This window comes from Diceros bicornis, chromosome 16 (genome assembly GCF_020826845.1).
Source record: "Diceros bicornis minor isolate mBicDic1 chromosome 16, mDicBic1.mat.cur, whole genome shotgun sequence".
NCBI lineage: Eukaryota > Metazoa > Chordata > Mammalia > Perissodactyla > Rhinocerotidae > Diceros > Diceros bicornis.
In genome coordinates, this window is record NC_080755.1 from 18324908 (window position 1) to 18342887 (window position 17980).

At 37.4% G+C, this 17980-nt stretch overlaps 1 long non-coding RNA gene across 1 annotated transcript in view; it reads right to left on the bottom strand.

The window, feature by feature from the left end:
• LOC131415326 (uncharacterized) overlaps positions 1-17980 on the bottom strand; it is a 341568-nt gene that overhangs the window by 144692 nt on the left and 178896 nt on the right. Inside the window, exon 4 of the long non-coding RNA XR_009222414.1 lies at positions 13109-13393. This is a non-coding gene — a long non-coding RNA (uncharacterized LOC131415326). The remainder of the gene's footprint in view (positions 1-13108; positions 13394-17980) is intronic.

The following is a 17980-nucleotide window of genomic DNA, read 5'->3' on the forward strand; positions in this document are numbered from 1 at the left end:
ACAAGGATGCCCACTCTCCCCATTCTTATTCAACATAGTATTGGAAGTCCTAGCCAGAGCAATTAGGCAAGAAAAAGAAATAAAAGGGATCTAAATTGGAAAGAAAGAATTAAATCTGTCAGTATTTGCAGACGACATGATTCTACATATAGAAAACCCTAAAGAATACACCAGAAAACTATTAGAAGTAATAAATGAATACAGTAAAGTTTCAGGTACAAAATCAACATAAAAAAATCTGTTGTATTTCTATACACTAACAATGTACTAGCAGAAAGAAAAATCAAGAATACAATACCATCAACAATTGCAACAAATGGAAGATACTTAGGAATAAACTTAACCAAAGAGGTAAAAGATGTATACACTGAAAACTATAAGACATTGTTGAAAGAAACTGAAGAAGACACAAAGAAATGGAAAGACATTCCACACTCATGGATTAGAAGAATTAACATAGTTAAAATGTCCATATTACCTAAAGCAATCTACAGATTCAATGCAATGCCAATCAGAATCTCAATGACATTCTTCATGGAAACAGAACAAAGAATCCTAAAATTTATATGGAACAACAAAAGACCCTGAATAGCCAAAGCAATCCTGAGAAAAAAGAACAAAGCTGGAGGCATCACGATCCCAGACTTCACTACAAAGCCACAGTAATCAAAACAGTGTGGTACTGGCACAAAAACAGACACATAGATCAAAGGATCAAACTTAAAGACCAAAAATAACACCACAAATCTGTGGTCAGCTAATCTTCGACAAAGGAGCCAAGAACATACAGTGGAGAAAGGAAAGTCTCTTCAATAAATGGTGTTGGGAAACTGGACAGTTACATGGAAAAGAATGAAAGTAGACCACTGTCTTATACCATACACAAAATTAACTAAAAATGGATTAAAAAAGACTTGAATGTAAGACCTGAAACCATAAAACTCCTAGGAGAAAACATAGGCAATAGATTCATTGACATATGTCTTAGCAGTTTCTTTTTGAGCATGTCACCTTTGGCAAGGGAAACAAAAGAAAAAATAAGCAAGTGGTACTACATTAAACTAAAAAACTTCTTCAAGTCAAAGGAAACAGCTAAGAAAACGACCAGACAACCTACTGATTGGGAGAAGATATTTGCAAATAATATATCTGATAAGTGGTTAATATCTAAAATACATAAAGAACTCATACAACTCAACAACAAAAAGCAAACAATCCAATTGAAAAATGGGGAGAAGATTTAAAAAGAAATTTTTCCAGAGAAGATATACAGATGGCCAACAGGCACATGAAAGGTGTTCAACATCACTAATTATTATGGAAATGCAAATAAAAACCACAATGAGACATCACCTCATGTCTTGTCAGAATGGCTATTATTAAAAGATAAGAAATGACAACTTCGGGCTGGCCCAGTGGCGTAGTGGTTAAGTGCGCGCTCTCCACTTCTGCTGCCCAGGGTTCCCAGGTTTGGATCCCGGGTGCACACCGATGCACCGCTTGTCAAGCCATACTGTGGCAGCATCTCATATAAAGTAGAGGAAGATGGGCACGAATATTAGCCCAGGGCCAATCTTCCTCAGCAAAAAGAGGAGGATTGGCATTGGATGTTAGCTCAGGGCTGATCCTCATCACAAAAAAAAAAAAAAAAAAGAAATGACAAGTGTTGGATAGGATGTGGAGAGAAGGGAACCCTTATACACTGCTGGTGAGAACGTAAATTGGTAAAGCCATTATGGAGGTTCCTCAAAAAATTAAAAATAGAGGGGAGTGACATCAGCATCATAGCGGAGTGAGCTTTCCCGTAAACTCTTCCCCCAATAAGATACAACAAAAGTGACAGTCACAGACCAACAACAGACTCCCAGACAGCAAAAACGAAGACCAGAAAGATCCACACTGCCACACATCTGAGAGTGGATGTGCTGGGGCCCCGGAGGAAGTGGGGAGAGGTAAGGAGAAATCCTCTGCCTCCCCATCAGATCAGAGATCCAGTTCCACACGGCTTCCAGAAAGCAGGGAGGGGTGGCCCTCTGCAGGGAAACCGTAGCTCTTCAGGTTCTCTCAGCCAGTGGGAAACTCCCACACAGAGGACTCAGAACTGCTGCAGAGGTGCCATCAACATCTGAGCACCCCAGGAGAGTGGATAACGAGGGGCGAGCAAGAAGCCCCCACACCAGGGACCCAGCGGGCAAAAGAGAGAGCCCCCCCTCACATGCCCGACACTACAGCTTAGCCCACCAGACCAGACAGAGCGGCCGGGCCGATCCCAGTGAGCAGCTGGGATGGAGTGCAGGGGGCTCAGAATACACAGCCCTTAACCCCCACATGGTAAAGGCAGGTGGAAACTGCAATCAGATACTTCCAGGATGAGGAAAAACAGCGAATACAGGAACCAAAATGCAAAGGTACATGCAATCACCAGATGAGAAGGAAAATGACAAGCACCCAGAAACCAACCCTGAGGGCACAGAAATCTGTAACCTAAATGACAGAGATATCAAAATAGCTATCACAAAAAAACTCAAGGAAATACAAGATAACATAGACAAAAATTCAATGAGATAAGGAGTTTCTTCACAAAAGAGATTGAAATCATAAAGAAAAACCCATCAGTACTGACGGAAATGAAGAACACAGTGGAGGAGATAAAGGAGAATCTGGAATCTTTAAAGAACAGAGCTGACAATATGGAGGAAAGAATTAGCATTATAAAGGATAGGAATACAGATATGCTGCAGATGGAGGAGGAGAGAGAATTAGGACTAAAAAGAAATGAAGAAAGCCTCCAAGAAATATCTGACTCTATTAGGAAATGTAACATAAGAATTATAGGTATTCCTAAGGGAGAAGAGAGGGAAAAAGGAACAGCGAGCCTATTAGGGAAATAATAGCTGAGAACTTCCCAAATCTGGGGAAGGAGCAGGAAATACAAGTAAGTGAAGCCAATAGGTCGCCTAAATATGTCAACAGGCAAAAGCCTACTCCACAGCATATAGTGGTAAGGCTGGCTAAAGTCAATGACAAAGAAACAATATTAAGGCAGCTGGCAAAAACAAAAAGTAACATACAAAGGAACTCCCATCAGTCTCTCAGTGGATTTCTCAACAGAAACTTACAGGCTAGAAGAGACTGGAATGAAATATTCAAAATACTTAAAGACAAAAAACTTTCAGCCAAGAATACACTGTCCAGAAAAAATATCCTTCAAATATGATGGAGAAATAGTAACTTTCCCAGATAAACAAAAGCTAAGGGAGTTCATGGCCACGAGACCCCTACTACAAGAAATACTCAAGAAGGCCCTCAGGCCTGTAAAAAGAAGAGAAAGGGAATACAAAGCTTGGAGCAAGGAGAAAAATAGGTAGACAAGATCAGAAAAATAGTAGATCTTTACCAGAATAGGTTAGCAACCACTTAAATACCAAAATCAAAGATCAAAGGAAGGAACTCACCAAAAATAAATATAACCTCATCACTGTAAACACACACTCACAACACAAGATAGAATAAGTTGTAACAAGAATGACTTAGAAGGGGAAGAGGAAAGAGATTGAATTGACTTAGTATAAGGAAATAAGCAGTCATCAGATAATGGACTATCTCATACACAAGATTTTTTATACAAACCTTACGGTAACCACTAAACAAATAATCAAAACAAAATCACATATGATAAACAAAGAGAAAACTAGAAGAGTCATAAGACAGAACAACCAAACTGAATTGGCAGTCCAAAACAAATGGGACAAGAAACAAAGGAAATGCAAAAGAACCAGAAAATAAGTGACAAAACAGCAACATTACGCCCTCATATATCAATAATTACCCTAAATGTAACTGGATTGAACTCTCCAATCAAAAGATACAGAGTGGCAGGATGGATTAAAAAGAAAGACCCAACAATATGCTGCCTCCAGGAAACACATCTCAGCTCTAAAGACAAGCACAGGCTCAGAGTGAAAGGATGGAAGACAATACTCCAAGCTAATGGCAAACAAAAGAAAGCAGGTGTTGCCATACTCATATCAGACAAAGCAGACTTCAAGATAAAACAGGTTAAGAGAGACAAAAAAGGGCAATATATAATGATAAAAGGGTATTTATGAAAAACCCACAGCCAACATCAGACTCAACAGGGAAAGGCTGAAAGCCATTCCTCTGAGAACAGGAATGAGACAAGGCTGCTCACTCTCACCACTCAACATAGTACTGGAGGTTTTGGCCAGAGCAATTAGGCAAGAAAAAGGAATAAAAGGAATCCAAATAGGCAACGAAGAAGTGAAACTCTCACTATTTGCAGATGACATGATTTTATATATGGAAAACCCTAAAGAATCCATTGGAAAACTATTAGAAATAATCAACAATTACAGCAAAGTTGTAGGGTACAAAATCAATCTCCAAAAATCAGTTGCATATCTGTATACTAATAATGAACTAACAGAAAGAGAGCTCAAAAAGATAATATCATTTACAATTGCATCAAAAAGAATAAAATATCTAGGAATAAATCTTACCAAGGAGGTGAAAGATTTATACAATGAAAACTACAAAACATTATTGAAAGAAATCAATGATGACATAAAGAAATAGAAAGACATCCCATGCACATGGATTGGAAGAATAAACATAGTTAAAATGTCTATATTACCTAAAGCAATCTACAGATTCAATGCAATCCCAATCAGAATCCCAATGACATTCTTTACGGAAATAGAAAAAAGAATACTAAAATTCATATGATGCAACAAAAGCCCCCAATAGCTAAAGCAATCCTAAGAAAAAAAGAACAAAGCTGGAGGCATCACAATCCTTGACTTCAAAACATACTACAAAGCAATAGTAATCAAAACAGCATGGTACTGGTACAAAAACAGACACACAGATCCATGGAACAGAATTGAATTCCCAGAAATAAAACCACACATATAAGAACAGCTAATTTTCGACAAAGGAGCTAAGAATGTACAATGGAGAAAGGAAAGTCTCTTCAATAAATGGTGTTGGGAAAACTGGACAGCCACATGCAAAAGAATGAAAGTGGACCATCTGCTATCGCCGTGCACAAAAATTAACTCAAAATGGATCAAAGACCTGAAGGTGAGACCTGAAACTATAAAACTCACAGAACAAAATATAGGCAACACACTATTTGACATTGGTCATAAAGGAATCTTTTCGGATGACATGCCTACCCAGACTAGGGAAACTAAAGAAAAAATAAGCAAGTGGGACTTTATCAGATTAAAGAGCTTCTACAAGACAAATGAAATCAGAATCAAAATGAACAAACAACCCACCAGCTGAGAGAAAATATTTGCAAAACATGTATCTGATAAGGCGTTAATCTCCATAATATATACAGAACTCACACAACTGAACAACTAAAAATCAAACAACCTGGTCAAAAAATGGGCATAGGAAATGAACAGACACTTCTCCAAAGAAGATATACAGATGACCAATAGGCACATGAAAAGATGTTAAACATCTCTAATCATCAAGCAAATGCAAATCAAAACAACACTAAGATATCACCTCTCACGCCCGTTATAATGGCTATAATCACCAAGACAGAAAACAACAAATGTTGGAGAGGATGTAGAGAAACAGGAACCCTCATACACAGCTGGTGGGAATGCAAACTGGTGCAGCCTCTATGGAAAATGGTATGGAGATTCCTCAAAAAATTAAAAATAGAAATACCCTATGATCCAGCTATCCCATTACTGGGAATCTATACAACAAACCCAAAATCAACAATCCAAAGAAGCTTATGCACCCCTATGTTCATTGCAGCATTATTCACTATAGCCAAGAAGTGGAAGCAACCCAAGTGTCCCTCGACTGATGATTGGATCAAGAAAATGTAGCATATATATACAATGCAATACTACTCAGCCATAAAAAAAGACAAAATCGTCCCATTTGCAACAACATGGATGGACCTGGAGGGTATTATGTTAAGTGAAATAAGCCAGAAAGAGAAAGACAAACACCGTATGATCTCACTCATATGTGGAATATAAACCAACACATGGACAGAGAAAACTATATTGTGGTTACCAGGGGCAATTGGGGTAGGAGGTGGGCACAAGGGGTGAAGGGAGACATGTATATGGTGATGGACAAACAAAAATGTACAACCAAAAATTTCACAATGTTATAAACTATTAAAACATCGATAAAAAAATAAAAGATTGAAAAAGTAAAAAAATAAAAATTTAAAAATAGAACTACCATATGATCCAGCTATTCTACTTCTGGGTATTTATCCAAAGAACATGAAAACACTAATTCAAAAGGATATATGCACCCTTATGTTCATTGCAGCCTTATTCACAATATCTGAGACTTGGAAACAACCTAAGTGCCCATTGACAGAAGAATGGATAAAGAAGAGATGGTATATATATACAATAGAATACTACCCAGCCATAAAAAAGATGACATCTTGCCATTTGTGACAACATGGATGGACCTTGAGGGTATTAGGCTAAATGAAATAAGTCAGATGGAGAAAGACAAACACCATATGATTTCACTCACATGTGGAAGATAAAAAAAATAATAACAAACACACACATAGGTACAGAATGGAGATTGGTGGTTACCAGAGGGGAAGGGGGTGAGGAGAGGTCAAAAAGGGTAAAGGGGGACAATTGTACAGTGAGAGATGGCAACTAGACTTTTGATGATGAACACAATGTTGTCTACACAGAAGTCAAAATACATTGATGTACCCCTGAAATTTATATAATGTTATAAACCAATGTTACCTCAATTTTTTAAAAGAAGAATATAACATATATAATTTCTTTTTTCTCTCACTGCAAACCATGTTTGTAATGTTGTTATATGAAAGCACAATCAATAGGTAAAAAGCGAAGGCTATGTACAGGATTTGTTTCAAAATGAAGATTATACTATAAAGTCAATAGCAAAATACTTCCACGCAGTTTGTTGCGCTATTATTGCAAGACAACAAAAGTCATATTTACCTAAAGTGACCAATATTGTGATGTTACTTTGAATGATTATGTCTCTGGGGACTGCATATTTTTATCTTTTGCTGAATGCATGTTTCATAGTTTGTGATAGCATGGAGTAAATTTAACAAATTTGGTCCTTCCTTTCTAGAAGCCTACAAATTATGACAATGTTAACAAATATGTATTCATTTTTGAACTGTTTCCCAAACTAACTTTTACAATTTGAGTCACGTAGCTATGATTTTCTTTCATAAAAGGCAATATCATCTAGGGGAAAGAGTCCTCAACTGGAGAAAAAATGATGTTCCGGTAAGACTCTGTTACTTATTGGCTATTACCAACTCTAAAAACTGTGACTTCAGGTAGGAGCAATATCCTGTTTGTCCAACTGAGGGGTTGCCATGATTAAATGTGATAATGTATGTAAAAGATAATCATTTAGAAGTTGCTATGGAGGAGTAAAATAGCAAAAATCCAAGGCAATCAGTAAACTCCTTTTCTTGTGGTTTAGTTGCAACAGATAATGGCTTGGAATTCAGTGGACAGAAGAGCTGTAGGGAGGGAGGGAGTTTAAGGGGACAAGAGGGGAGGAAGGGAAAGCCCAGGTCATAGAGATCCTCTGGATGGAAACTTGGCGTAAAAAGGTTTTTAAGTTAATTGAAACACAAACAGAAAATATCTATTAGACTGAGACTCCTTGAGTTCGTTATCTAAGTCTGATCCATCTTTTTATTTCTTATACTGCCTAGTATAGTATTTTACATGTTATAGGTGTCCATTCTTAAGTTATCTAGAAAACAAAACTCATGTTTCATTTGCACATGAGCTTTGTTTTCTAGATACAAGGTACAAACTTAGGGCTTTTACTGTATATTGAAGCTTTATTTTATTTTAAAAAAATCTGAAGATAAAAGAAATGGATTTCCTACACATACAGCAGTGCCCCAGCTGCGCTGCTTAGCACCGGTGCTCTGATATGACCTTTAATTCACCACTTTACAAAGCCCAGAAAACTGTAATCCACCCCCCACAATTCAGATAATGTGTGTTCATTTCAAGTGTTCCATTGTTTAAACTGTCCTTATATCTTCGAAATTTCCACATGGTTTTCCCTCTTCTTTTGACCAAGTTAATTCCTAGACAATTGGCCTCAGTGCCTCAGTTTCTGAAAACTACACCTGCTGCCTAGCTCAATTCACCCAATGAATTGACGAAAGTTTTTAGTCTTAAAGCAAAGGAGAAGTTTTGATCAGCACTGACAAATACCGTTTGTGTGTAGGGAAAAAAGATTTTTTTGCCAATACTGTTGCTATGCAACCACTATAATATGACAACTAGCACTAAAATGAAATTTAACTTCATAAGTGGAGGAGTGTTTAAAAAGAAGGTTGTTAGAGACTGTTAATCAAAGCCAGTGCCTGCTGGAACCCCCTAAAAGGAATAAGCTGGAGAGGAAGTCATGGGCTTTATCAGAATTTATAGAATTGTTTTTTTATAAAAAGGAAGCTCAAGTGCAGACCCACTGGGTTGTTCCTTAAATTCTATAATTATCTCAGGCAGTGCATCCAGAATGGACAACTAATTATGATTAAGGCAGAAATGGGCCACCCACACTAGTTATGATGCAAAAGAGACACATTACTATTCAGATTTCTTAAATGTTTAAACTGTAACTGAAATAGAATGTATATTTTTGTAAGGGAGAGAATATGATCACAAAGGTGACCAGAAACACAAACTCTACATTCCTCTAAGAAAGAGTATAAAACCCAGTCATTTGAATATTTGCTGAACTTTTTAAAAAAAGGAATGTATTATTTTAAGAAACGTTAGAAAAATCTAAAAATGGCATCAAGTATTAGAGAAAATAAGACATTTCTTGGAGATATTTTCTCTGTATGAGACAAAGCATTCTCTATCACTCTTGTTATTTTTTCCCCTTTTTTGTAGAGTGCCTAAGTGTAGCCTCAAAATTCACATGTGAATGAAGACCTTCTACTTCTCCCTCCTTTAGGAAGAAGAAAGCAATTACAGGATCTGTGTTAGTCAGGGTTCTCTAGAGAACAGAAGAAATAGGATGTGTAGAGAGATAGAGAAAAAGATTTATTGTAGGAATTGGCTCATGCAGTTATGGAGGCTGGCAAGTCCCAAGATCTGCAAAGTGAGTCGGCAAGCTGGAGACCCAAGAGCGCCAATGGTGTAATTTTGGTCTGAAAGCTGGCAGCTCAACACCCAAGAAGAGCTGATGTTTCAGTCCATGTCCAAAGGCTGGAAAAGACCAATGTCCCAGCTCAACCAGTCAGGCAGGCGACGTTCCCTCTTACTCAGCCTTTTTGTTCTATACAAGCCTTCAACCGATTGGATGAGCTCTGCTCACATTAGAGAGGGTAATCTGCTTTACTCAGTGTACTGATTCAAATGTTAATCTCATCGAAAAACACCCCCACAGAAACATCCAGAATAGTGTTTGACCAAATATTTGGGTACCCCAAGGCCCAGTCAAGTTGACACATAAAATTGACCATCACAGGGGCCTTGTCTGAAATGTTTTCCCCTGTATTTCAAGGTTCCCATAAACTGAGCTCAGTTTACTTTATTTATTGTTTAATGTTGGTTCATGTAAGCCTTCTTGTTTCTGGATATCTGGACCTGATGAACATGCTTATCCCACCATGCCTTTGATAGAAGTAGGCCCTGTACTAAGAATGCCTTTCCTCCCTTTGTCTAAACACTTCTCATCCGAGTTCAGCACCCTAGCTCCATTGTCACCTCCAGGGCGCCTTTAGCTCTCACATGTCTCTCCTCCCTCTGAACTCTCATAGAGTGGAATCTGTATCATCTAACAGTACAGTCTACTATAGGCTGTCTTTTACTGTTTACTCTTATTCTATGCGTGGTAATATTTTCAGCAGTAAGTTTTTTGAGAGCAGGGCCACCTGCTATATTCATTTCTCCATTCAATATGTAATTTAAAAACATACTTCTTACTTTCAAAGTGTTTACTATCTGGTTGGGAAATTAGAATAATTAACAGACAATTTCAATAATGTAATAGGTGGTCCCATACAGGTAAGCATAGGGTCTTATGAGAGCAGAGATGAGGAAAGGGTTAAGAAACTGCTCCATAAGTTAACAGTTTAAACCAACAGCTATTTATTATCTCACAGTTTCTGTGGGTTAGGAATCTAGAACCGGCTTAGCTGGGTGATTCTGGCTCAAGGTCTCTTGTGAGGTTTCAGTCAAGCTGTTGGCTGGAGGTACAATCTCACCTGAAAGCTCATCTGGAGGAAGATCAGCTTCCAAGTTCACTTGCATGGCTGTGAGCTGGCCTCAGCTCCTGACTGGCTACTGGCCAAAAAAGTTAAGGTCCTCTCTGCATTGGCCTTACCGTAGTCTGCCCAAATGGCCTTATGATGTGGCAGCTGGCTTTCCCCAGAAAAAGTTATCTGAGAGAAAGGGATTGCAACCGAGAGGGAAGCTGCAGTCTTGTTTAACCTATTCTTGGAAGTGATATACCATCATTTCAGCCCATTGTATTTGTTAGAAGCAAGTCCTCCAAGTTCAGTTCATACTCAAGGGGAGGTAATTAGCTTCATCTCTTGAAGGGAGAAGTATCAAAGAATTTGTGGACATATTTTAAAACCACCACAAGTAGCTGATAGTTCTTAGAGGAGGTGAAATCTAAATTGAATTTTAAAAGATGTTGGGCGAAAAGGGTAGAAGAAAGGTTTTGGGGCAAGACTATAAAAAAACAAAAAAAGAAAATTTCCATGTTATCTGGCTTAAAATAGTATGAGTGTTAAGGGAGAATAGAAGACGATGACATGGCCTTATGTACCATCTAAAGAGTCAACCAGGCACTGTTAGGCAATCTTAAGTGGAAAAGTGACATGGTCATATAGCACCCAAAACAAAATGAAGCAAATGTAGAGAAATGATTGGCGGCCGGGTTGGAGGGAACTGCAGACAGAACACTAAAAATGTCATGGTGGTGACCCAGGGGACCTACGTGGTGAGTCTTGACTAAGGTAATAGCAACGGTGAGAGAGTGGAAAGGAAAGAATAAAAAGGTGTTAAAGAAAACTGGATCAGTAAGTCTTTCTTACTGATTGGATCTGAGAAGCAAGGGATAGGAGGGAATTAGGGATGACACTTGATTTTCAAGCAGGGGCAATTCAGTAAATTTGAGGCAGAAAGTCTAGAGTCAGGAGAGATGATGGATCAGTTTGGAATATACTGAATGTGACATACCTGAAGGACATACAAATGGAGATGTTTGGTAGAAGATTTGATATTCAGCTCCTGAGCTCAGGACATAAAGCTGTCAGGACTAAAGCTGGGTATTTCGGAAGTCATCTGTATAGTGGTGTCTGTTGGAGTCAGGGGAAAGGAGAGTGTAAAGTGAGAAGAGGAGGGCCAAGGATGGAATTAGCAGGAAAAGTGATGTCTAAGGGATGGTCAAAGGAAACTAAAGCTGCAAAGGAGGGAGGGAGTCCTTAGTGTGACAGGCTGAACACAAGGGGAGAACATTTTCTACAGTCTCCTCAGAATACAGCATGGTGCTAAACCCAGAATAGCACTTATGACAAGCTCGCTGATTGACTGGCTGACCTCTCCATTAATGTTTACCAAAGCTAGCCATTTTTGGAATACTTCTTAAAAAGCAGCAAGCTCCCATCTTAAACATACAGAGCAAAGAGTCATTTTGAAAATTCCCTCCAGCTTTCACTTCATATGTTGCAAGCTGAACTACTACTACAGTTATAATCCATTATAAAACTCTTCACAAAAGTTTCAGTGATTCATTTGGGTGAAATTTTATTGATCATAAGAGATAAAAATTTACCTCAATTCACTAAAAAGCACAATCATTGCATTTATTGGTTCTCGGACAGAAATCCTGAGTGCCAGTGACACCAAAATATGTTCTCAAGAAAGAAAATTCTTGTTTAAAAAAAAAGTGAGCCAAACTAAATACAACTAGGATTTCAATTTTCCACCCAATACAACCTGTAACTCTGATTATAAATTTTATGATTTTGTTTCTAGGTATACGTTACAGTAATAAACACTAGCCACAACACAGAACACTAAGAATGAAAATTTGCCAAATATACCAGAAATTCTCACTAATTATGTGGAAAAAAATTATTGCTGTTTGTTTAATATATGATTATGTGTCCTTAAAATCCCCCCAAAAAATCAATTAAAAAAACTTTTAAAACTAGTTTAGTAAGTTGTTATATATGATGCACTCACAACTAGATTTCTCTATATCAACAAACAGGAATTAGAAAATAAAACACAAGAAAAATATTTTTCATTCACAGAGGAAAAAAAAAACATGAAATATCTAGAATTAGCAAGAAAAGTTTGCAATTCCTATGAGAAAAAGCTATAGAACTTAATTGGAAGATGCAAAGGGAGATCAAATATATAAAGATGGGCATTTTCTTCCCCCGAAGGATTAGCTATTATTGAAAATTCAATACTTCCCAAGTAATAAGTAGCTTAATTCTATCATGATGGTATTTTTGTGGATTTGACAAAAATTATTTTAAAGTTTATTTGGAAGAATAAGTATAGCAATACTTAAAAAAAGTCTCACACAGAAATGTTACAATAGTAAGTTACCCACAAAACGTAAAACATATAAAACTACCACAAATAAAATAGTGTGGAATTGGTGCAAAAGATGGCATAAGAGCGAAAACATGGCATAGATATCCTGAAACATAGCCTAAGTCAGACAGTTAAAGCATGTAAGTGAAAAAGGACCATCACAAAACAATTGGGCTGGCTTATTCAAAAAGAGGTTTTAGGGAAATTAGCCTTTGAAGAGAATAGTAATCAAATGCAGGCTTCACTTTATATTCTAACATAAAGAATTCAATGTAAAAAAGAAAAAGTGGAAAAAAATATATTTAACTGATCTTTGGATGGGCAAAGAGTTCCTAAGCATATTAGAGATGAAAGAAAACACAAAGGAAAATATAATACGTTTGTCTAGGTAAAAATTTAAAACTTATGCTTGCCAGCTAAAGGCTGTCTTCACCCATCTCTCACTGGCATCAAGGCTGTCCTGTCTGACATCAGAAAGCAAGGCGACTTACCTCATTTCCAGTTCCTCATGTTCCTTTCGACATTTTGACCCAGAACTTGGCTGGTCCATCTTGTTCCCTGAGGTCCAGTATCTCAAAATTGTGTCTCTCCTTCAAGTCTGTAGTTATCTTCACTAAAGCAAGAACCTAAAGCATGGCCCTTGAGTTAGTGGTGGACTCCAGGTTTTTTCAGTATCTTTTGGATGTAAATTGTTCCCACACTAACTTGATCGAGGTGTCACTGATTTGACGAGCCCAGCTGCATTGCGTCTTGTTAGATGATGTACTACAATAGCCCTGAGGGAAGCACAAGTGGAACATTTCCATTTTTTTCTCTCGATATTTGGTTTTGAATTAGAATCATGAATCCCACAATTTTAAATATTGCTTTATATTCCTCCCAGAGATTGCTAACAGCCTATAGATCCCGTAACTCGCAATCACCAACAGCTCTTCCTCAAAGCTGGCCAGTCCTGCAGCAACTGTGGCCTATTCTAAGCACATGCTCATCCTTATCTCTCACCTCTGAGACAATACAATCCATTCAACCTCCTCCACCTGCAGTTTGAAAAGCGTCTTAATCACCTGACCCACATTGGCAGCCAAAGCTCCAGGAGGTTTAGTTACAGCTGGGGGACTAGGGGAACGACTTTGAAGTTAAAGCGGGTTTGCCACTTAATTGTTGATAATTTAAATTGAGGTGTAAATAAATACTGCCTCTAAGGTATAAATACACAAATGACAGTTCTACAAATTTAAACCAGGAAATTGGCTCATGAGTTTTACCCATGAAATGGATCAATGGCTCTTTTCTAGAGCTGGGGAAGGGGTATCAATCTCTGTTTCTCTCTCCACTTGAACATCCTGAATCAATCCCTTGCTGCCTTTGCCACACACCATGGGGTTAACTCTGGTACCTACCTGGGGCAAGAGGCCTCTGCCTTTCTTATGCCAATTGAAGGATTGGCCACCACTCCTCCTTATGTGATACAAAGCCTAGCCCAAAGAAATTTCAAGTAGCTCAACTCAAAAATTTCTCCCCAATATAGACTATATAGAATCACGTGCCATATTCCTAGACCCTCGGAACACCTTCATGGGAACATTTCGAGGCCAGTGGAGTGTGTCGTGTTTGAGGCCCCTCCCTTCTTCCAGTCTCTCCTTCCTCCTGCATGCCTCTGCACCTATTTCTACTGCAATTTACACATGAAAGCAGAAACTGTCATGTTCACCTGTGTATCTGCTGAACAGTCCCTGGCACATATTAGACATTCAGGAAATATCAGTTGAATGAATGAACAAATTATATAGACTCCATTTGCTGAAAGCTTCTCTGCCATCAGTTACAAACATCTGGACTGGAGAGTCTCTAGTTAGCATGTAAAACAGGGGAAGGGTTAGCGTTGATTTGTGAAAGAGATGGCAGACGAAATTTGAATGTCTTGTAGGGGACAAAGCGTGAAAGTAGGAATGGATTGGTTTGATTCAATTAATTCTCCGGATGCTGAGGTCATCTATTTTTACCGCCGTTGTCCCAAGAGTTAAAATTGTTCTACTGCTCAGTAGTAGTTCTACTGCTCAGGAGTCTTTCGGCCTCCACCAGCCTTTGCCCTAATTTGCTCTATTAACGTCTTCATGTAACTTTATCTGATTCTGCATAAATGGGGATATGGTATAATGCACAGAGCCTTTTAGAAAGGCTCCCTTCCTAAGATTACAGTAATTCTAAAATGTTTTAAAATGTGTTTTGTCTTGTGTTTAAAAACATAACAGCATACTGAATGTTCTGTTTTGTTTGAATCCATAGATGTTATCTTTTAATTTCTATTTTCTTATGTATTTCCCTATCTTTTGCCCTTTTTTTCCCTGTGGGCCTGCCTGCAGAGTTGGACCAAAATACTTAAGTAAACACTTTCCCCCTTTTATTTATTAAGCTAAAATTTTACTAGCTCTTAGGTACTTATTTTCTTTGAAACAGATTCCTAAAATTTGAATTTTTAAGCCAATCACAATTTAAAATTTCTATGGTTCCTTGCTAGATAAAGACCCTTTCCAGGAAATCCTTTTGTAAAGTAACAAAAACAGTATTGATTTAGAATTTACAGAATGGCTTTATGTGAAAATTAGTCTTTGCAATAACTATAATATTTTGGTCATATCCACTATAATGTAATTTAACTATTTGTTTTTGTGAATTAATTTTGCCTAATGTTCATTCCTATGATTTATTCATTTTTGATATGTCAGTGACCACCTACATTTACTGAAAAAATCTCAAGGGTGAAGATTACGTCCTGTTCTCAAAGGACTTATCTATTTCTTCTCAAACTCCTAAAAAATACTTCTTCAAAATAAAAACAAAAATGTTTAGTATAACGGAGGTAGACTTTAATTTTGCTTCGGGTAACATTAATACATCAGTACAAAACTATCAGGAATTGATGCTGATGACTTGGAGGTGGGGAAAAATTAGGATAAAATACATACATAAATATCCACAGGTCCTTTTCAATGAAATCTAGTAAACTTTAATATTTTCCAGTAAGACTGTCTGTGTAATTTTCAGACACCATGAGTTTTTCTCTAGTCATTTTTCTTTCTAGAGGATGGTGACTATCTGAAAAGAGTCTTTTAAAAAGATATTGGTTGGTTGTATTGTATACTGTGGTTATTCGTGGTAGTATCTTGATGAATTTTTCAACTAAAAGAATATTTTGAAAATTGAAAAAAAACTTGCAAAAATGATAAAAAACGCAAAACAGGTGTTTAAGAGTTTCAAAGATTCATTAGATATAAATGGCAACTTGAAGATTGACTTTCTCGACATGAAGCTTCAAATAACAAAAAAGTGGCATATCATGGCTATTGACTACGATCTTTAAAACTGAACTATAATTGACCATTTGAAAGGTCCATTCAAGCCTGAGAATAATGATCGGATTTGCCTACTTTAAGGACATGCCGTATTCAAGGTCTGCAGTCGATTACAGGGAATGTGTGATGTTTTGGGAAACCCGGAACTTTCATATTCCTGATTCCTAAGTAGCTTGAAATGGTTGAAGGGAGGGAGATGATATAATTCAATATTCTTACCCTGAGCATGCTTTCTTTTGAGAAGCTACCATTGTATTTCTTTTGTGAAATTCTGTAATTTCTGGGAGCAGCATTTTAGAACATATTCCTAGCCAAATATTTTCAATACTTGAAAACTTAAATTGAGATAGCAAAAACAAAAGAGGTATGTTTGTCAAAAACCTATTAATTGTTGATTTTCTAGGTGGGAAATAGTACGTAAAACATCTATCTTCTAGTCTGTTATTTTCCCTATGTTATTCTATAAGAAATAAATTTATGCTTTTTGAAAATAGGAAAACCACAATTTGAGAAGACTGGCCTGGGGTCTAGTCTTGGATAAATGTCTTTAAATGACTCCAGGAACAGTGTTAATTTCTCTGAACCTCAGTCACCTCATCAATAAATGGGGGCATATACTATCTCTACCTTATTTCTCAGAGTCACTACAAAGCTTAAATGAGTTCCACTGTAAACGATGTACATTGGGAGGATGTCAGTGTCATTAGAAGTGAGGCAGATGGGGGCAGAGAACCTAGAATATAACGGTATGGAGTTCAAGCAGCCAGACTAAGAGAAGGTCTCCCAAAGACGTAGACTTTTAGTGCTAATCCCAGATTGGCAGCCTGTTGGAGAGAGAGAAGTACAGACTGTAAGGAGACCTAGGATAGACATCCAGCTCTACCCTGTAGGTAAATGTGGACCCTGGACAAATTAAACTCTTGAACTTTCATCTCTTCACAACAAAAATGTGGATAATTTCTATTAAGATATTTTTGTTTGCTTTTTCTAAATATTTTATAATGGACAGAATTTGATTTTACACTGAAGAAAAAAATTTATTTTTTGTAAAAAATATAATAGAAAGGGCAACTCTTACAGAATTGTTATAAGAATTATCTAAGATACTATAATAAAGCACCATAGACATGTGACTTCTTATTCTTTAGAATGGTGAAGAAGCCTAGCAATAATCTTAGCCAAACTTCCTCATTGAGGGATGAGCAATCTGAGGTCTAAAATATGAAGTTATTTAGTCAAGAGTTTGTAATGGTACAACCTCCTGATTCTCCTCTTCATATTGCTTTCAATATACCACACTATGAGGAGCACTGTAGACATATAACTTGGAGAATGAGCTCTAGAACAGGAACTTTTGTGAGCAACAAGGAAGGGAGCACAGTGAGTGGGCTCAAAAGGGCTGAGCCCCGGAGTTTGCTCTTCTTGACTCAACGAGGACGCGTTTACCGAGCAGCCAACAGCAACTGGAGAGAAGAAAACAAAACAAAACTCTGATGATTTGGAACAGAAAGAAGGTTGGAAGTTAAAAAAAGAAGGAAAAAAAAAAAGAAAAGAAGGAGAAGGAACTGGGAAAACAAAAATTAGATGCCCCTTGCTGGTTTGTCTTTTTGTTATCTAACATAGGCAGATGTCTGTAGAGTGTAGTAGAAAGGACAGAATCTTGTAAGTGAGAGCTGGATTTGAATCCTGACTCCACCAAATACAAAATATCACTTGAGAAACTTAAAACCGTTGCAAAGAAGTGCCACATTCTCTATTAATAAACTACTTTTGCTTTCACCAGATATGTATATAATACCTATTATGTGCCAGGGATTGTACTCATTATTCCATTTATTCCCGCCCTCATCCTAGATTCTCTAAAGCCACTCTACATATCACTGATGTACAGAAGAGGACCCTCAGACTTAGACAGTTAAGAAATTTACCCACTGTCACAAAACCAGTAAGCAGTGGAGTTTGGATTGAAACCCCAGTCAGCCGTACTCCAAAATGCGTGATTTTCACCAT